At 39.0% G+C, this 21,445-nt stretch overlaps 1 protein-coding gene across 8 annotated transcripts in view; it reads right to left on the minus strand.

The window, feature by feature from the left end:
• The window catches only part of PRLR (prolactin receptor), a 179,375-nt gene that overhangs the window by 87,207 nt on the left and 70,723 nt on the right, over nucleotides 1-21,445 (minus strand). For 6 of the 8 annotated variants that reach the window (XM_085212503.1, XM_085212500.1, XM_085212493.1 and 3 more), the window contains one exon: nucleotides 13,537-13,588. The exons of 1 other annotated variant lie outside the window; for it this stretch is intronic. The gene's annotated coding sequence lies outside the window, so the exon portion shown is untranslated. Of the gene's footprint in view, nucleotides 1-3,767; nucleotides 3,783-13,536; nucleotides 13,589-21,445 lie in introns of those variants that run through there. One more of the 8 variants, XM_085212501.1, reaches the window with a different exon arrangement.

Genomic DNA, 21,445 nt, shown 5'->3' on the forward strand with positions numbered 1-21,445 from the left:
TCATGTCACAAAATAAAGAACATCTGACCTGTTCTTGAAAGGAAGCATATATATTCAGGCAGATCATTCATGGAGGGACTCCACCTTCTCACTTTACTCCACTGCACTGCAGCCTGGAAAAGGACTTTCACCAAAAGACCGTGGCACTTATAGCAAGTGCATTTTCAGGCATTAGATAGTTTAACTTGGCTTTACAATTAAAGCAGAATGGAGTCTATGCCATTTTGATGATATGCAATATTATTCTGGGTATCTCATATCACAGCTTTTGCACCTAGGTAAAAGTCTTCCTATAAATGGGACAAATGACAATCTAGATTTGGAAGGAACGGTGAGTGAATAGTAAATGTAAGGAAGTTATAAAGTGATATTCTAAAAAGACTAGTATGTTACCTGAACATTTAATCCATAAAATACTTAAATTGGTTTTGTGATACTATTAACAAAAACATATTAAAATGTGTATCATGGCTGATCCTTGTATTAAAATCATATTACAACATGATGTTTACCTTTGCCACTCACTGTCCCAGCTTCCAATCAGATTCATATTAGCAGATATTATTTGAGTGATGCCAAGAAATTCTCAAATTTGGCTCTCACTGACAGCACAGAGAGTTTTACTCTTATGTTCCAGCAGTAAAAAACATAGCATGATAATCAGATACCACAATTACTCTATAGTTTCTATAATGATTGCAGTCTTTGGTCTGGATTGCTTTGTTATGTGCTGTACAAATACAGAAGATACTGTTCCTGTTTCAAAGAACATACCATCCAGTAATTTCATGCATGAAACTCTCTCAATAAATCACAGACTAGAAGAGCTCACAGGTCATTTAGATCATCTAGGTGCCCCAAGAAGGGATCCCAGAACAGATCTCCTCTAATCCCAAAGAGAGATTAAAAATGCCAATTTCATTCCTGAAATTTGCTTAATTTTTTTCTTTAAAATTTCCAGTTACAGGAATTTCACAATCTCCTTAGGCAATATATGCTACTGCTTTGTTATCTTTATTGTTATAATGTTCTTAATACCTGATCCGTATCTTCCTTGCAGCAACTTAATCCAATTATTTCTTTAGCAGCCTAACAACAACAACAGACTATTGACTCACTGCAAAGCTAAGAAACACTACTTTGAGCAGATCAAATGTATAATTTTTGTCTTCTCTTATTTAGATTTACCAGTCTCATTTTCTCATATGCCATATTTTCCAGACTTTCATAGAATCACAGAATGGGCTGGGTTGAAAAGGACCTCAAAGATCATTTAGTTTCAACCCCTCTGCTATGTGCAGGGTTGCCAACCACCAGACCAGGCTGCCCAGAATCACATCCAGCCTGGCCTTGAATGCCTTCAGGGATGGGGCATCCACAACCTCCTTGGGCAACCTGTTCCAATGCATCACCACCCTCTGTGTGAAAGACTTCCTCCTAATATCTAACCTAAACCTCTGCTGTCTCAGTTTAAAACCATTCCCCTTTGCCCTATCACTGTCAACCCTGGTTAACAGTTATTGCCCCTCCTGTTTATACGTCCTCTTCAAGTACTGGAAGGCCACGAAGAAGTTTCCCTGGAGCCTTCTCTTCTCCAAGCTAAACAAGCCCGGTTCCCTCAATCTTTCTTTATAGGAGAAGTGCTCCAGCCCTCTGATCATCTCAGTGTCCCTCCTCTTGATCTGTTCCAAGAGCTCCACAACCTTCCTGTGCTAGGGGCCCCAGGCCTGAACGCAGTACTCTGGCCTCACAAGAACTGAGTAGAAGGGGAAAATCACCTCCCTCTCCCTGCTGGCCACTCCTCTGTTAACACAGCCCAGAACACAGTTGGTCTTCTGGGCTGCAAGCGCACACTGTTGTCTCATGTCCAGCTTCTCATCCACCAGGACCCACAAGTCCTTCTTTACAGGGCTAATCTCAAGCAGATCTTCCCCCAGTTTGTATAAATATCTGGGATTGCCACATCCCAAGAGCAGTACCCTGCACATGGCCTTGTTGAACCTCATTAAGTTCTGATGGGCCCACTTCTCCAGCCTATCCAGGTCCCTCTGGATGGCTTCCCTTCCCCAGTGTATCGACCGCACCGCTCAGCTTGCTGCCATCTGAAAACTTGCTGAGGATGCACTCAATGCTATCGTCTGTGTCATTGAGGAAGATATTGAAAAGCACTGGTCCCAAGACCAGCCCCTGCGGGACGCCGCTTGTGACCGACCTCCACCCTGACTTTTCTCCTCCAGACTTCTCTGAAGCATGGTGCCTCAGAATTTCAAAATGTTTTAGTTAAAAATGTTGAAAATAACACTTGGTACTTGTATGCTACCAACCAGACTGCTGTTTACAAATCCTGGTATGGTATTTACTTTTTGCACAGCAGGATGACATTACTGATTTCCACTCCTTTTGTGTACCATCATAACTCCTATTTATACAAAAGATCTTTCTGACTTACTAATGCGTTCCTGTATTTGTGTGACTGAAAATCCATTTTGAAGAGCAGCACCTTGCTCGTCAGTTGTTTTTCAGAAACAACTCAGCAACCTATAAAAATCATTGCTTTCTCTTCATGTTCACCAGTAAATGCAGGCTCTCTCATCTCTCTGTTGTTTTAGTAATGTATTTATACCTTTGGCATGACGTTATCCAAGTCACTAAACAAATACTAATTATTTCCTATAACAAAGAACAGAATGCAGCTTGTTTCAAACTGTTTTCATTTGAAAAATGACCTGTTGATAACAAATTCTCCACAGAACTCCTAAGATCAGTGCATTCAGCAAAGTATTCCTTTTGACTATGTTTTTCTAATTAATTTACAAAAATTTCATGAAAAGCCTCACAATATTCCTCATGTATAATATCACTGCCTCAAGACTCACCCTTCTTTAGAAAGAAACTGAACTACTCTGAAAATGTTTCTTTTATTCAAGAATCTATGTTGCTATTACTTATCTCTAGGCTTTCGTATATTAATTTCAGTTTCTTCCATCAGTTTCTGAGCAAGTTATCAACACACAGATGGTACAAGTCTCTCAGTTTTCACTGCCTAGGAGTGGATGATTCAGTAAGAGAAATGTGCACAATAATTTTAGCAAATTATTCTTCACTCTCCTGCTCCCAAATTACATCTGTTAAATTTATTTTTGTTATATTTTTTTCCCCTTCCTATGACTAAGCAGATCCAACTGTTAAAACTCTGCACATGAAAGAAGCATACAGGCACTAAGTACAAACTGACCACCTATTCTACTGACTAAAGAAAGGATTTCTTCTTCCATTTGCCTATGGTCTTTTAGATTCTGAAAAAAGACAGCATTTAGCTCAACAAATCAGGTAGCAAGATGGCCAATCCTGGCCAGAAGACCATTTCTACTGAATATTTACCTAACAGAGAGCCCATCTGTGCTGAGGCAGTGCTGCCTCCCCTGGCCACCAGGCGAGTGTGTATTTCCTCTTGAAGCCAAGAGGCAAGTCATCAGAGGACAACTGTAATCCAGGTAAGTCACAGCAAGCATCCAGTACCCTCTCTCATGCTGTAGTCATGACTCATTTGCCCACAAGCCGCTTTGTTTTCCAAAACAAGTCAACAAACTGTGTCATCTTGTCCACATGAGGCTGCCATATGGGTACAGCCATAACCCAAATGGTATCAGTGTTCTGGGTTTTTTTTTCCCAAAAGATAACATACATCAGATAAATTGCAGCTGAGCTAAGATTTCTGGCACAAAAGCAAATAATTCAGTATGACAAAGGTGGGGGGTTACACTTACCAAAAGACCTCTGTAGTGTGAATGGCTCTTCTGAACCTGATGCAGCAGTAACCATGCCTCTTGCAAGGACAAAAAATGAAGTCCTGATGGCCAATTCCAGGTCATCTACACCTAACATATCAGACTCTGTCTTACAAACTCAGAATAGGTTATGTCTCCTAATGTAGCATCCACCTGGCTGAAAATAGATGGCAATGGGTAATTCATCTCTTTTCTTTCACAGTTTTGCTGCGGAGCTCTGTTGTTCAAAGCTACACAACCTTCCCCATTCCCAGCTATGAAAAAAATTCCTGCAAGCAATCTCTGCTATAGCTGCAACTAATGGCATCTCAATGGACAAGCTCTTCTTGATGCTTATCTGTACCGGGGCAAAACAAATCTAAATTTGGATTTGGTAAATTCTTCTGAGCAGCCATGAACAAAAATCAGCCCTGTTTATATTCTGACTTCTCTTCTAATGGCAGAATGGGCCATCCCTCTCTTGATTTCTTGTTTTTATCCCACTGTTCAGTAGAATTTATTATTCTTCTTTCTGCTGCAGATGGAATGCAGTGTAGCTCTACTCATCCTTTCCCTTTTAAGGGTTTGAGGAATGCCTCTGCTTCAGAGCTGTGACATGCCTCTTTTTAAAAGCTGTCTCTTAATATAAATAAGGCCTGAGACCTCTTGCTTTGCCAGTGTTTGCAACTTGGCCACAACATCCTGGAAGATACATCTGATCACATCTTTGGCTGTTTTCAGTCGTAACATGTGACTTAATAATTTCCAAACTCTTTTAGAAAAATGATACAGCTTTTGAAAAGAGGCTTCTATTCCAAACTAATAGCGAGAAACAGGGATACCACTGTCAACTTGGGCTTTGTAATAGTTGATGTACAAGCATAGGACGTTTATTCTTTCACTGTTTAGTCTTTACCATATTATAGGGTATTTTCTTAAAATGTCAGAACCTTCTAGAGTGGCAGATGCAACTTCACAATGTGAAATATAGATAGGCTTGTTTTCATTTCTTTTCATTTCAGTGCTGCATGTATTAATATGAAGTTGGTTCATTTGTAGATGATGCAGCTTGTACTTTTTTGTTGTAATAATTTAACTGCTATTGTCATCTGCCAGAACACAGACTGATAATAGGACTGATAAATCAATAACCACCTCATGCTCAACATATTTTACGTAGAAGTAGATTGACATAAACCTTCCAGTGATGTCAGCTGAAAAGAAAAATTGTCACTGGCAACCCCAGGAGAAGTTTCCAAAAGAATATGCCAACTCCCAAGCTGTAAGAATTCTCATCTGTTCAATCCCTTGTCTTCTTAATTGCAGGATTATCAACCAGGCCTATGAGCGGTTAATGGTTAGAGCTCTAATACTGGAGCTAGGAAATATTTATACATTCCAGCAATATAGATGTGGATGAAAAATGGACTCACTCCAATGGTGTTACTTTCAATTCTATGAATATTATTTCAGGGCACTGTATTTCTGCAAGTCCCACTTCCCACTTGCCTGACAGTTCCCAGGTCCTTTTGATACCTGTTTCGTCATGTTCAAATTGCTGCTTTGTGGAAAAATCCTGGTGCAGGCATTGTTGGGGTGCACAATGTAAAAATCAGTTTCCCATCCTTCTTTTTCCTCCCACTCTGGCTCTAACTGCTAACCTCATGGACTTGAGAGGCTTTTATCCAACTGTTAATTTCTAGGGTCAGTTACATTACAAACAGCTGTTTTCCTTCCTTCCCCTTCATCCTTCCTTCTCTCTTCTTTTTCTTCCTTTCTTCCTTGTCACCTTGGTTGGGAGTTGTTTTTTAATTGATAGTAACTACATTCCTTTACACGGCTGCCATTCCTTACCATCTCCTCCATCTTTCTCAACCACAATATAGTGCCATGCTGCTACTACTCAAACAAGAAATAATACATCTGTATTTGACATAAAATAATCTATACACTAAATATATAATAGTAATCATTAGAGAGGGGATTTACTTATAAGCAGTATTTTAACATATTTTAGTAATTATTACAAGCAGTTTGGGACAATTTAGCATTACTTAGGCTAAGCAGATATATGATGATCAGGTATAATGATACAATACTGGGTTGGGCTTTGCCTGGGGAGGCGGGGGGAGACCGGAATAAATATCTTGAAAGGAAAAATCACAGAATCAAAGAATCCAGAATATCCGTAGTTAGAAGAGACCCACAAGGATCACTGAGCCCAACTCCCAGCTCCGCACAGCACCACTCATAGTCCAAACCCAATGTCTGAGAGTGTTGTCCAATTCCTCCCTGAGCTCTGGCAGCTCTGTGTCGTGCTCGCTGCCCTGGGCAGCATGTTCCATGCCCACCGCCCTCTGGAGCAGAGCCTTTCCCTAACCCCCGGCCCTCCCCTGGCACAGCTCCATGCCGTTCCCTCGGGCCCTGTCGCTGTCACACAGAGCAGAGCTCAGCACTGCCTCTGCTCTGTGAGGAGCTGCAGCCGCCATCAGGCCTCTCCTCAGCTCCTCTGCTCTGGGCCCAGCACGTCCAGTGCCTTCAGTCACTCCTTAAATTATTTGCCCTATAGAACCTTCACTTTGTAGCCCTTCTCTGCATGCTCTCTAACAGTATTATATGACCGATATATTGTTATGGTGCTCAGAACTGTACGCAGTGCTGGAGGTGAGACTGCACAGTGCAGAAGAGACAACCCCACTCTTTACCCAGAGTCATCCTGTGGCACCCAGGATGTGGTTGTCCCTTTTGTCTGCAGAACACACAGCTGGCTCATGTTCAATTTACCATCAGCCAGAACCTCCCCTTTGCAGTGGGAGTACTCTCCAGCATTTTATCCCCTAGTTTGTACAAATGCCCAGGGCTGCCCTGTCCCCGTTGTAGAATCTGGAATCTTGCTCTTGTTCAGCTTCATGTGATTGGTGATGGACCATAATTCAATTTATCAGGATCTCTTTGCAAAGTCTTCCTTCTAGGGAGTCAGCATTTCCTCTCAATTTAGTGTCATCTGCAAAATTGGTCAATTTGCATTTGAATCCTGTATATAAGGCACTGATGAAAACACTGGAGAGAACTGGCCCCAAAACACAACCCTTGCTAAGCTCCACTAGAGACTGGCCATTGCATTGATGTAACTTCATTTACCATAATTCTTTGAGCCTAAACCATCCACCAATTGCTCACCCACAAAAACCATCACTTGTTTTTGTTTGGCTGTATGCCGAACATTTTGTCCAGAAGAATACTGTGAGAAACAGTATGGAAATCCAATGGAAATTACCAAAATCCAAGAAGATCAAAATTACTGGCTTCCCTTGATCAGCTGTGTGTGTAAATTTGTCAAAAAAAAAAAGACTAAATGTGGCAATCTTTGCATCATATCATTAAATACAACTTGTATGTTAAAGAAAAAGCCTACTCATTTTGGATTGACATTTCCCAGCTGGTGTTGTGGGGTCAAGGAGCAACAGCAGTGATCCATTTTTTTTGGATAAAGCTGGGAGCAGATGTACAAGATCTGGCTACATGTCATATTTGCTTTTCCAAAGACCATCTCTTGTTTCCTTCAAGGAAGAAGTCTGACACCATATGAGGGCATCCAGCACATGGAATTCATCAAAAAGATCATTCTCTCCTAAATAATAAAAATTTTGTTTTTATATTGTGATTGTTCCTATTTATTCTTGCTTCAGCCAGAGGCCTGAAAGTTTTCTGAAATTACCAGTGCAGAGTTTGTAAGTGTTTTTAGGAACTGGTACATACTTGTTCAGAGACACTGTTACATATCGTATGTACATTAAAAGTGGAAATGTAAGAAATTACAAATACTATTAATATGAAATGACTTTACTCCAGGGGAACAACGAATGCGTTGATATTTCCCATGCTATACAAGAGGTTACTTCAGGTTGGCAGGGGACTGAAGATCAGGAGATTGGAAAATTCCTCAAGACAAAGACATCATTAACTGTGAAGCTAAGGGAATCATGATGGTAATCTAACATATATGCAAAGCTGATATGATTTCCTTAAATGCAGACATAAACTGTAAACATCTTTCAGAAAACTGTATTTTTAGCATTTATTCTACACTTTCATTCTTTCACATTTTAATGCAACAAGATAGAAGCAAGAAGAGAAAACAAAATAAAGAAGAATCTCCCTGGGTCTTCAAAAGACAGATTAAAATTCTAGTGGTCTCATCAAAATGTAAAATAATTTAGCTCCTTTTTCGTCCATTATGTTTGCCCACCTGAAAAGTAGTGAGTTGAACTTGATGATCTCCAGTGGTCAGTTCCAGCCTCCATGATTCTATGAGTCTAAACAGGCACCTCTGCTTGGATGGTTATATACTGTTGCAAGGTAAGGGAGTATTTATAGTATAGGAAAGGTCACCAGGCAGAGCCGCAGCTGCACCTGGCAGATACACGCAGCAGGTAGGGGAATCATAGAGTCATAGAATGGTTTGTGTTGAAAGGGACCTTTAAGATCATCTAGTTCCAACCCCCTGCTATAGGCAGGGACACCTCCTTCTAGACCAGTTTTCTTACAGCTCTATCCAGCCTTGCCTTGAGCGTTTCCAGGGAGGGGGCATCCACATCCTTGCTGGGCAACCTGTCACAATGTCTCCTCACCCTCATAGTAAAGAATTTCTTCCTAATACTGGTTCCTACGTTAAGTCCGGATTCAATCTGCCCCACAGAAAATGTTATAGAGCTCATCCAAAGCCTCCACAAGCGTACAAATGATTGAACATATTCAAAAAAACTTCTGAATACTTTTCTGTAATGCTTATGTGTTTCATATGCTTCTGGGGGGAGTATTGAATCCTCTACAAAATCCATGTCATATGACAGGCAGTCTGGAGTATGGAAATGGTGAATGCTTGAGATTTATACTTACTTGTATCTTCGAGTTGATTTTTTAAACATTTTTTTTAATCTACTAATTTCATAAATCTCAGTGAAATATGGAAAATAACATAAATAAACATAATAACATAATAAAGCATTCTGAGTCCAGAGCCTGGAAACTTTTGAATACTGCACTGCACGGCCTTTTCAATCTCTTTTTCTGTCAGATGGTCTTGTTTAGAGACTCTGAATTACCAAAACTGCTGAGTCTGATTTCCTGTGGATTTATATCTTCTAGCTAGTTGGAATATTTAATTTAAAAATTAAATTTATATGCATGTGTACTAAAAACAAGACAGACACATATATAATAATTACTTTGTACCAATTGATTTGGTAGTGACATGTAGGCTACCACTGTATTGCCAAGCTCATCTAACATAATCAAGTGACAGCAGATGTTCTAACTCTATTTTTCTCTTACACTTATTTCTACAAAATTTGATAGAACACACCATTTAAAACCTCATCTTTGCTTTTTCTTGCAATTAGATACCAATTTTAATGAAAATTATTTGTGTAAGCCTTATTTCTATGGGGAAATACGTTTTTGCTTCTGTATAATACAGTGACATAATGTACATTGGGATAATTTAATGCCCAAACTAAATACAAATATGCTGTAACATGCTGTTTATTTTATTGAATAAATAAGTTCACATAAAAACAGGATTTCAAATAACAGAAAAATAATATTATAATTGCAAATGAATTTGCCATCCTGAAGAGGACTTTCAAGGCTTGAACTACAACAGATCTCGATTGGAGCTGTTCAGTGGAAGTGAGCTGTGTTTGTGAATACTATAATTTGAGACAAAATTGATCGCTTTGCCTCTCAAATCTCTGTTCCCCTTTTCTAATCACCTGAATGTATATCCTAAGGAATGTTCCTATCAGAAATCAATTTTGAGTTAACTGATGGAAAAAGGGATATCTGTTTTCAAGTAAAAGTAAGATTATTGTATGTTTTCCTAGATTTAATGTCCAGATAAGCCTTACAGATGAATAATTATAGTTACAACTAGATTCCTTATTCACATAGACAGAAACTGATATAATTTTCGTCCTGGTTCAATGCTTCCTGATTTTTTATTAAAAGAATCAATCCAAATTCTACTTAATCTCCTACTCAATCAGTTTATTTTGAAATAAACTTAAAAAGTTTTGGAAGATCACAGGCTATACTGTAACTCAAAATACAAAAGTGCAAGATAAAAATCCAAGATAGTATAGTTTGTACAGAAAATACCATTATTAGTGCAGAATTCTACTATACATATTCTTCTGGGAATAAACGGTTTTGAATACACTACGAATTAAAGCTTCATTCCTTAAGAAAAGGTACTAATTAGTTGTCGAGAACTGCCATTTAATTTGACTGAATTTCAAAGGACAACAAACCTGCAATTTCTAAAGCAAAAGTAAGTAGAATGCAAGTTCCAAGTAAGATGAGATAACTTGGTGTTTTGATATCCGAGTGTTTATCAATATCCAAACTTGACAAAGAGAGAGGAACATTTTGATGGAGGATACAACAGCTGCAAATGTCTAAAATTCTGTGATTTGGAGATATTCCTTCCTAATCACTCATAACAGACAAGAAACAATTTGAAAAGTAGTCACAAGATTCTCAGAAGGATGTTTGTGCTAGCTAAGACCATGCTAAAAATGATGGATGGTTTTAGAAAAGGAAGATGAGAAATCTAATTTACACTGAGCAAAGTTTTTGGCTAAAGTTTTTATCCAGCCACACAGACTAAAGTCAGCTGAAACATGCATGCAAGTTTTATGAAACTGTTACAAAAGAGAAAGAAAACAGAATCAGTTTTCTGAAATATTCAAATATTTGATCACAGATTTTTATAAAGAAAATTTATATTTTGCATACATATGACACATTCATAATTTGCTTATTTCTGAAGGAAATCTCTAAAATGAAATGGTTTTCTTTCAGATTTGGCAGCATTAGCTGAATGCTTATTTCAGCATGAAGTTTGTCTTTTCAGTTTGCCAAAACACAATTAAGAAAACCTGTTAATTTCAATTACTTAGTCTTTAAAGATAATTTTCAGAACTGCCAATGCATTGAAAATTCAGTTACATCAAAGTCCAATTACACTGTCTGCAAAACTATTCTTACCAACAGAATAAGCTGTAGCTCTGATAGAAGTTACATAAAGGAAAACTGTAGGGCTAAAAAGTGATTGTAAAAAAAAAAAGCCCACTAGATATGAAAGTTTCTTAGCAAGTAAATTTTTACAGGAATTAAAGGCCAAGTTAAATTGAACCATTAGCAACCAGTATCTACCAGAACTGTGAGATACTATTCTATCAGAGGTAGGTCTTTACCTCTTCAATAGGGTGGGGCAATAAAAAAAAAAGATAGGAAGGAGGAAGGCCAAGAAAGTGAGATACCTTCCTCATGGAAAAATTGAATTCCATTATTTCATAATGGTTTATTAAATTGTTCCACAACTATAACTTGGTGTGGAGAAGGACAGCAAGCTACTGCTGACCAGTCAATAAAAGTTACTGTAATAACATGAGCCGGTTCTCTGAAAGAATTAAGATCAGTCAGGATGAGAGAAAATGAGAGAGCAATCAGGGTTAAGCAAGAATAGAGACCTAACCAGGGAATTAAGGCATCCTGCTAAAAAGTGTAGTCAGGAAAGGGGCAACAAGAAAGTCTTTGTAAATCAAGTATTTAGAGCATTAGAATAGCCTAATTAATTAGTCCAAACAAGTTCTGGTACTAGCTGAGTTGTCCTTTGATTCTACCTTCTGAAGTCATGCAATTTCTCTGACGGGCAATTGCACAAAAGGAATAAATAAGAACCAAAAATGGCATTGAAGCTGAGGTCACGGGAGATTAGGATTTTCAAGATGGAGTAGGTCTTTTTAAGAATGGAATTGAATAGCAAGAGTTTGGTCCAAAACAAACAAAATGCTGCCTGAAGGAATAAGTATATTGAAACATATATACGTACATGCAGGTACACAAACACAAATAAAACACTACTAAGGTCTGTAAATCTAAGTGTCTAAAGGTGCCAGAATGATAGCTTCAAACAACACAAACCCAAGAGGTAGTAGTAACAAAGTTTTTCTGTTATTTTATGAGTCTCTAATTAAGCTGTGTCTAATTCTGACAAGGAATACATGCCTGGAAGACTAAAAGTTCAGACTAAAATCTTGATGCAGCTGAAGTGGTTGAAGTCCATTTACTTCACTGCAGTAAGAAATTGTGTAAAAGTGAAGCTTCCACAGGCTCTAAGTAAAAGCCAACACAATTTCTGGGGGGACCATTTCAGTTAAGGGAGCTGCATTTTCCACAGGTGCTAATTCAGTTGGAGCTGTGAAAACCAAATACATTTATAAGGGATCTTTAGCTAGGCAACAAGAAAAAAAAAGAAAAAAAAAAGAAAAAGAAAAAAGAAAAAAAAGACAATTCAATGGAAACAGTTTAAAAACATAAAAAACCGTTCTTAGATTTAAAGATGAAAACACAGACACCTGACTACCCTTCTAAGATGAGTCCATTGGATAATGCTGTGCTGTCAAATGTAACGACCTCCACAAGAAAACTTAGTCAGTTTTGCTCCTCATTGCCTTTATAGAATCTGCATTTGTCTACATTTTGTTTTCCTAAAGATCTGCAAGGTCCATGCTAAATGAAAGCAGATATTAATCTTCGTGCTAGACTCTTTCAATAGGCTGTAATTCTTCACAGAAGACTGATACACACTCATGTCACAGACTTTCTGCAGATACTTGGTGCTACTAAAAGTGCATATAGTAAATGGCTACATTCATTACACAGCGAAGCGTTATTTGCTTAAATCTTGCTTAAACCTGTTTGCTGCACAGACAATCTACCCACCTGCCTTAGAGAATAGAGTAGTTCATCTTAAAATTATAGCAAACTATCTCTCAAAAAAAGAAAAGACAGATAGTTGCAGCATAACATTTCTGCAGAGGGAAAGCTTACACTGCTAATATGGAAACATAATCCATACACTGTCTTGCAGGCTGCTGCGCTCTCTAGAGGGAACTAATAGCAAAGGAAACTGTGTATTCTACATTTCCCCTCCCCTTCTCAGACCATTAATGAATTCTCAGGTGTTTGTTGGAATAGTGAAAATATTACTGATCATGACAACACAGTGTTTCAACAGGATGCAGGAGAAAATGGCTAAAAAGATGCTTAGAATCAACCCCCACCATTTTCTTTACTTATCAGCAGCTCATTTAGCAGCTTCTATTTTCTTTTCTCTGATATGTTTCTCTTCAACTTCCAGTCTATGCCTATAGCAAAAGAATCTAAATAACACAGAATAGAGTCTGTAACTAATGAGCATATACATGAACACTGAAGTGAGTAGTATAGGAAGAATAAATTAATAGCTAGGGAGCAGAAGATAGTGGAAGATGTAACGGCAGTTATGAGAGCTCCAGGAGGCTTATTTTCTCAACTAGCCATATACTCATTAATGAATGACACATATAAGGTGTATTTAGTGAACATACATAATGTAAAGGGGTAGCAACATGAGATCAGTGGTACTAACTGCATTAAAAATGTTTTCCAAAAATAAACACAATTTAAAAAAAATGTGCACAGGAGAGACATCTCTGTTTCTGGCTTCTATTCATATTTTAAAAGAGAGAGCACTGACTGTCAAATCAAAATGGTATTTTTATAGAATGTGAGGTATACAATATTTAGCATAATATTAATTTTAATTTAGTCTTTTTAAGGTTTTAAATTTTGCTAACAGAACTGGTCTACTCTGTCCTTCATACAACGACACATAGTCAGGTAAACACACAGTAGGAACAGGTTTAACTGCAGTACTTACTTTTGCCTGGTAATGAGAAGTATGTTGACCCATGTCAATTCATGAATACTTCCTGAAAAAGGAGGTGAAAATCCAGCATTTGAAAGAGTTTCAAGTATAAATTAAAAAAAAAAAAAAAAAAAATCCAAAAAGAAAGACGGGAGAAAAAGAATCAAAAGTAGAAAGCTAAACAAAGAAATAGCCTGTAAGGTTTACAGCTCTGACTGCAAAATATTCAGCCTGGCAGTTCTAGCAGAAATACAACTCTGTGTACTTGTACATGCTCTCCCCATTAGAGGAGGAGTCAGTTTTGCAACACTTATGTTCCTTGCTTGAGGCAAAACAGTGATTCTCTTCAGTACAAGCTATGTTAGGAGTGTGACAGCTTTAAAGGTGAGAGCTGTACTCTGGAGCAGAGGAATGCATCAGCTGAAAAAGAATATTTTAAAGTATTGGCTGCATATGCTACAGGTTGTTGTGGCTCCTTTGAAATGCTTATTGCCTAGATTTTTTAAAACTAATAACACTTTAGCACAGATCATATCTATAATGCCCACTGTGCAACAGAACTCCATGTTTTATAGTCTAGAATAGCAAAAAATAAAAATAAAAAATCTTTTTACAACAGAATGAAAGGTGTTGATTACACAGCAAAAAGCTAAGTAGAAGAAAAAAAATCTTTTTTTGATATTTTTGTTAGCTTTTTCCTCTGTTTCGAAAGTAATTTCAGATTATGTAATGGTGTTTCAAATTTTACTGACAAATTATTTGCTGGTAATCAACCTCTCCTTAGCTGAAGGCATTTTTATATATTCTTATTAATGCTTTCAATGATCCATATTTTTATCTTCTCTGTATTCAAGTCAGTGAATAGAAAATAAAATGCATGCATTTGTAGTGAAAAGCAAGAAGATTGAGCAAGACCATTCTTTTTCATAATGAAACAAGATTTCTCTGATGTAGTTGTTTAGTTGTTATTATAGTCAAGTCTTTCTAGTCAAGGTCAGAATTGGTCATATCTTGTGACTAAATGGACATTCTGCAGAATATTTTAAACAATCAGTAATCTTATGAACAGTTTCTTGGCAACACAGTCAGGCATTTTTGAATAGGGAACATATATCTTCCAATCTATTCACACAGAGATTATAGAACTTCAGGTGTGCTTTTTTCATTGCAGTTGGATTAAACTAACTGCTGCAGAGAGGAAGTTTCACTCTCTGCTGCCACTTGCTTGCCCCTTTCCATCCATCATGTCTGCTGTGTTTTCCATTTCAAGCCAGGTTAGGACAGTTTAGAAAGCTAAAATGGTAGACCATAATTCCTTTTTTAACCTCCTTTATAAATTTCTGAACACTCACTCTGAGGTCAAACAAATGCTAGCAGTATGGGAATGGAATGCATAGCTGGCAATAAAGTTTCAGTCGATGGTATTATAAAACTATGCCCTAAAATATTAGTGTGTTCAGCTAGCTGTAATCATAATCTTCCTGTGACTTTTCTGTGTAGAAAGAGTAAAAAGGGAATGTGTGTTTAAGAGGAGGCTGTCTCCTCAGAAATGAGAAAAATAGACAAAAGATGTATCAGGCAATGGGTTGTTTTTTTTTGTTTTTTGTTTTTTTTTTGCTTTATGTCTGCATCCACTTGCTGTTGCTAAATAGAGGGCAATCAGATCAGGATTGGGTGAGAGAGATAAGATCCTGCAGAGGGAAGAGATTTTCAAAATGAAAGTGAATCAAGGAAGTACTGGTTCACATCATCACTGTAATTTCTCTAAGAGGACTGTAATAATATTAAGGGTCTGCATGTATACATTTTCTCCTAACCAAAACAGGCTATATACCTCTAGAATCTGGGTGAAGGGAATAAGACAGAACACAAACTAAATCACCAGTGGTTTATGAAAGATGAGAGATGTGAAATCACTGAAATCTGTAACAAGGATAACTTTAGACATTTATACCTACACTATCTAGTTTATAGGTAGCTGATGTAATGCAACCTTGGCAACTGTAGAAGCAGACACTACAGTGTGAGACAGTTCTTAAATATTTCTCCAGCATTTTGAAGTATTTTTTTCAGCTTTTAATAAGCAGCGGTATGCCTGTTATACTACTAGCTACACTCAAGCCAGTCAGGCAAGTCTGTACAACCATACTTAGGCTCTGGTGGAATACCAGGCCAAGAAAAGACAGCTGTGATCCTAGCAGCTCCGGATTAAGGGGAATATTTAAGGTAGCAGTAAAATCTCATGGGCACAACACGCAGGTCACCCATGTACAAGATTCTTTCAAATTAGGATAGGTGAAGAGTAAAGTTACCAAGATGAGGTAAAGGATCTGAAGTCTACCTATTACATGGTGACTAACATAACTTGTCTGTTTTAATCTGGCAAAATAGAAATTCATGTGGAAAAGGGTACATGCACTTACATGTCCTTATGAAAATGGTGCATGCCTATCAATACAAAAGCATGCATTAGACCAGTCCAATAGCTGCTTAAGCTGTACAACAATGCTGGAGCAAATAGAAACAGAACACAAATACAAACAGAACACAAATACAAAATGAGGCAGGAAGGTAAAAGTACACTAGCCACCAGCATATCAAAAAAATGGAGCAGACTTCCAACAGGGTAAAAAAAACATGGCTCTTCGAGAATAGAGTTTGGCAAGTCTGTGGAAGGGATTATGGGCTTGAGTCATTCCTCGTCATGTAATGGTGGATCCACTTTAGAAATCTGGTTAGGCCAGGATTTTAAGCTTTCTCTACAATCAATGAAGAAAGATTATTATGTGACAGGGATGGAAACCCTTTTCATTTTTTTTTTTCATTTATTGAGAAAAGTTAGGCTTGGAAACCTTTAAAATCAGCTGATAAATTCCAAGGAGCGGTCCTTACATTGACATCAATAGATCATCTGTAGAAAGGAGGGCATAGAAGAGAGCATGGGCCTAACTTCAATTTCACTATGACATTTGTACCGCTGTAATCTCACCAGCCTTAGTGAAGTCATTTTGCATCACAACAGTATCAGCCTCCTCAAACTCAAATTCAGACCTCAAATGATCATAATTTCACTGCCTCTCAAAAAATGTAAAACAGTGTTACAATAGTAACACTGGAAGGAAGGTAGAAAAGAGGATAAAACTTGGAGGAACCAATGAAAAGAAGCAACAAGGTTTTAGGAAGAAAAACACTAAAAGGAATTTTGCAGACAGTCAGACTGAAAGAGCATATGAAAGGAGACAGCAATCAGTCCTTTTTTTCCCCCCATAGCCTCAAATACTCTCAAGCTTTCCTCAGTGAGCAACTGCTCACATAGGGGTTACAGCTGTTTGTCCCTGCCTTTCTTTTCTCCCTGCCCACTTTATCACAAAAAGTAGGGGAAAGCAAACAGGACAAGTCTCAGCTTTAAATGTAGAGAAAAGAATAAAAGAAGTAATAATTCAGAGAGCAACACTTTTGTTTGCTGCTGCCTTCATTCCTTAACACAACATCCTCTGAAGAAGAAAAATCTGCCAAAAATCCTCATATGTCTTTTTAGAGACAGACAAAATGTATTTAGTATGGCCATTTTCAAACAAAAGAAGATGTGGCAAGTGTTATGACCCTTTACTTATTCTCTATGAACTCAAAAGTCCTGCCCATTTTCTGATCATGTACACACCAGGACAATAGCAGTGCCTAGGAGCAGAATGTCTTTAGTCCACAGTGCTGATCATTGTGGCTGTAACTGATGCTACCTCAGAATGGTCCATGAGAATGGCTGAGAGCTGAAGACATGCCTTCTCATTTACCAAAAATAAGCTCCTCCCTACTTCTAGATTTTCGGTCTCAGACAAAAAGCACTAGAAGTGCTTTATTTTCAAGATTGCTCATAACAGATTTCCAGCCTTTACATTTGTAAATCTTTCTCAGCATCCTTTGCTATTCTCAGACAAAGCTACAATCACTTTAGTGACTGCAGGCCTTGTGCTCCTGTCACCAATACCCAGACCAGCGCAGCAGGCTGATGTTAAGGCACTTCATTCTTATTCTCCTGTTATCTGTGCAGCTACACAGCAGGCAGTCCCAACACTAGTATTTACTACTGTGATGTATACAGATTCTACAGGGCTCTGATTGGAGGGACATCGCTGCAACCTTCCAGTACTTGAGGGGAGACTATAAGCAGGAAGGGGAGTGACTTTTTACATGATCTAATAGGACAAAGAGGAATTACTTTTAAAAGGGGAAAATTATGATATATGTTAGGGGGACTTTCTTAATGCAGAAATTGGTGAGATGCTGGTACTGCTGCCTAAAGAGCTACGGGTGTTCCATCCCTGGAGGCACTCCAGCCTGGGTTGGATGGGGACCTGGGCAGCCTGAGCTGGTGGGGGCACTGCCCACGGCAGGAGTTTGTTACTGAATGGACTTAAGGTCCCTTCCAACCCAAGCCATTCTGTTATTCTGTGATTTTATGAGTAATATGTTTCATGAGAAAAGATAGCAGATCTTGGAATATCTGAATTTTTCACTAGCAATAAAAATTGCCAGTCTTCTTTATCCTGAGGCATACTGGTGATCTTTACATTGATATGCAGTGGATGATTAAAAAATGGGCTCTTGGTCAGCATGACTTTTTTGTCACAGGCACACTGGCAGCCCAGCATGGCTTCAGCCATGGGGAGCCCTGCAGTGGCAGCAGGTGTGCCTGTGACAAAGCAGCAGCAGCTCACGTGGACCAAGAAAGGTAGGACTTCCTGGTATGAGCAATGCACATTGCTGGGGTAAACTTGACATGTGACGATGATAGGTAGGACTTCTGCCAGCAGTGAGGTAACTTCTAATCTTGTATGAAAGTTGTCCTTTAACTACCAACTAATAAAATATTCAGTCTACTGCATGTGCTCATGCCTTCAGTCCGTGTGACTCCTTATCTATGTTGGTGTATTAGGTTTTTATTAAGGGGGGGGGGAGGGGGGAAGAGGGAGAAGGAGGGGTGTTGCAGGAGTGACAAAGCAGAGCCCAGAACTGCCCCATGTCAGATCAGAACTGGCTCCAGCTGCTCCAAAGGGGACTCAGGGCTGGCAGAGCTGAGTGATAAGTGACACTACGTTTGCTCTGGGAGAGCAGATTGAAGAAATGAAAAAAATGCTGTGCAATAGCAGCTGGGAGAGAGGAGTAAGAAAATGAGAGAGAAGCAGCCCTGCAGGCACCAAGGTCAGTGCAGAAGGAGGGCAAAAGGTGCTCCAGGTGCGGAGCAGAAGTCCCCTAGTGCCCAGAACAGGCCCATGGTGGAGCAGCCTGTCCCTCAGCAGTCCATGGGCACCATATACAGCAGATCTCCACATGCAGCCAATGGAGGAGGCCACAATGCAGTGGTGGACGAGGCCTGAAGGAGGCTGCAGCACATGGAAATCCACTGCAGGAGCAGACCCGGACCAGAGCTGTGGGGAAGAGCCCTTGGTGGGGCAGGTGGGCTCCGGGAGCAGTGCTAGAGCAGTGTCTGAAGGATGGGCCCTATGCTATAGAGCTGTGCTGGGGCAGTGTTTGGAGATCTGCAGCCTGTGGAAGCCCACGAAGATCAGTTCAGGAATTGTGGCATCGCATGAGAGGAACCCATGTTAAGGGCACAGTGACCATGGGGGTACAGCAGCTGCTGACCACAGCCCCCATTCCCTATGCTGCTTGGGGATAGCAGGTGGAAGAGGGTGGACAGGGGGAAGGTGTTTTTAGTTTGCTTTTAGATCTCACTGCTCTAGTTGGTTAGTAGCAGCCAATAAATTACATTAATGCTGAGTCTGGTTTGCCTGTGATGTTTAATTCAGATGTTAATCTGAACTCACGAGCCTTTGTTTCATCATATTTTCTTGACGTGTTCTTTTAAGGAGGGGGAGTAAAAGAGCAGGGTGGTGGAGCTTAGCTGCCCATAGTTTTGAAATGACCACAGTTGGTATAATAGAGAAAACTGGGCTGCTGCTAGGTTAGGTACAGTGAGAAGACTGTAACAGTGCTGAAAAAAGCAAAAAATCTTAAAAGCCTGAATAAATTCTATTTCTTCTGATTTTAGTGGAGTTGCTTCCATATGTTATTTTTGCTTTGAAATTGTATTTGTTACTCATTTATATATCCTTATTTATATAAAAATACTCCTATCATCACTGTGAACTGTTACATAAGAAACACTCTTATCTTGTGATGTCCAAAATACGTATAAAATATTCTTCTGTATGTTGATTCAGATAAAATCTCTTTTTTTCTTGGATGGGATTGATGTACCATGTGGCAGTTTGCTATTTCATTAAGCCATACCTGATCAGTTAACTGCTTCCTAAATAAATTTTTGAAATTTGCTATTTCTTTTGGCTGTGAACTTATAACAAACCCATACCTCTCCTGGATGCTTTCTCTAAGTATCTCATTCTCATCTTGTTCTCTTGCAGTCTTCACGTAGTTTAATTATGGTTATTATTAAAACAGTTATGAAACATAGATCTGGAAAGAACAGAGATAACATCCTCTATTTGTATTTTATTTCATTATTTCTTATATTTTTGTATCAAAGACTCTCTTTTATTCCATTCAAAATGTCCCAAAACTTTCTACAGCTTATATGGAAGGGTATGCAAGAAGGACAATTTCAGTATGTGAAAGGGGCTTATAAACAGGAGAGAGAATGAACTTTTTACACAATCTGATTGTGACAGGGGGAAATGACTTTAAGCTAAAAACGGGAGATTCAGGTTAGATGCTAGGAGAAAATCCTTTGCTCAGAGGGTGGTGAGGCACTGTCACAGGCTGCCCAGAGAAGCTTTGGTTGCCCCATCCCTGGATGTGTTCAAGGCCAGGTTGTATGGGCTTCTGGGCAGCCTGATCTGGCAGTTGGCAGCCCTGCTTATAGCAGGACTTTGAAAGTAGTGGGTGGCAACCAGTCCATGGCAGGAGGGTTGGACTAGATGATCCTAAGCCATTCCATGTTTCTATGATTCTGTGAATATGAATACTGCCAGAACAAGCAAATCTGGGGAGTTCCTAAAGTATGCTGGAGATAAATGCTAGTCAGAAGTAGTGAGTAAGTCAACAAGAAAAGATGTGCACTTAGATCTGTTGTTTGAGAATAGGAGGGCCTTATAGGAGAGGTGATGGTAGGCAGCTGTCTTGGCCACAGTGCTCATGAATAACTTGAGTTTAACATTTTGGTGTAAGGAGAAAAAAGTTCAGCAGAGTTGCTACCCTGGACTTCAAGAAAGCAAAGTTTAATCTTCTCAGGGAGTGAGAAGGGACTTAGCAGTGGTCCCTGGGAATCTGCTCAAGATTGTTTAGGGGTCTGGTCCATGAGAGCTGGTTGCTTTTCAAGAAACAACTCCTAAAAGCCCAGAGGCAGGCAACTTCACTATGTCACAAGTCAAGAGAGACAGAACTGTAGCCTAACTGAAGAGGAAACTTCTCCTTGACGTAGGGTAGAATAGGAAAATATATGATCTTTGGAGGTAAGGCCTGGCTTCGTAGGGCCTGACAGAGCTGCAGTTCATGTCTACAAGGAGAAAACAAGAAAGCCCAACTTGATTTGTCATTGGTCATTGAGGTGTCAAAAAATGCCTTTTCAAATATGTCAACAGATAGAGGAAGTAAAACAAAACAAAACAAACAAACAAACAAAAACATTGGACTTATATGGTCACATCAACAAATAAGGAGAATGAAAAAGTGATGAGTGAATGCATTTAATGCCTTTTTTTTTTTTTTTTTTTTTTTTTTCCTTTCTCTCAGCTTCTAATAGTAATGAGAGATCTTGGCCTGCCTGGACCTCACAGTTGGAGGACCATGACTGGGGGAATAGTGACTTTCCATCTGAGGTCAATCAAATTGTAAGGGAACAGTTGGATCAGCTCACTCAACAATCAGGACTCCATGGGACTTGATCAGATTCACTCCAGAGTGC

The sequence above is a fragment of the Meleagris gallopavo genome, chromosome Z (assembly GCF_905368555.1).
Source record: "Meleagris gallopavo chromosome Z, MGAL_WU_HG_1.1, whole genome shotgun sequence".
NCBI classification, from domain to species: Eukaryota; Metazoa; Chordata; class Aves; order Galliformes; family Phasianidae; genus Meleagris; species Meleagris gallopavo.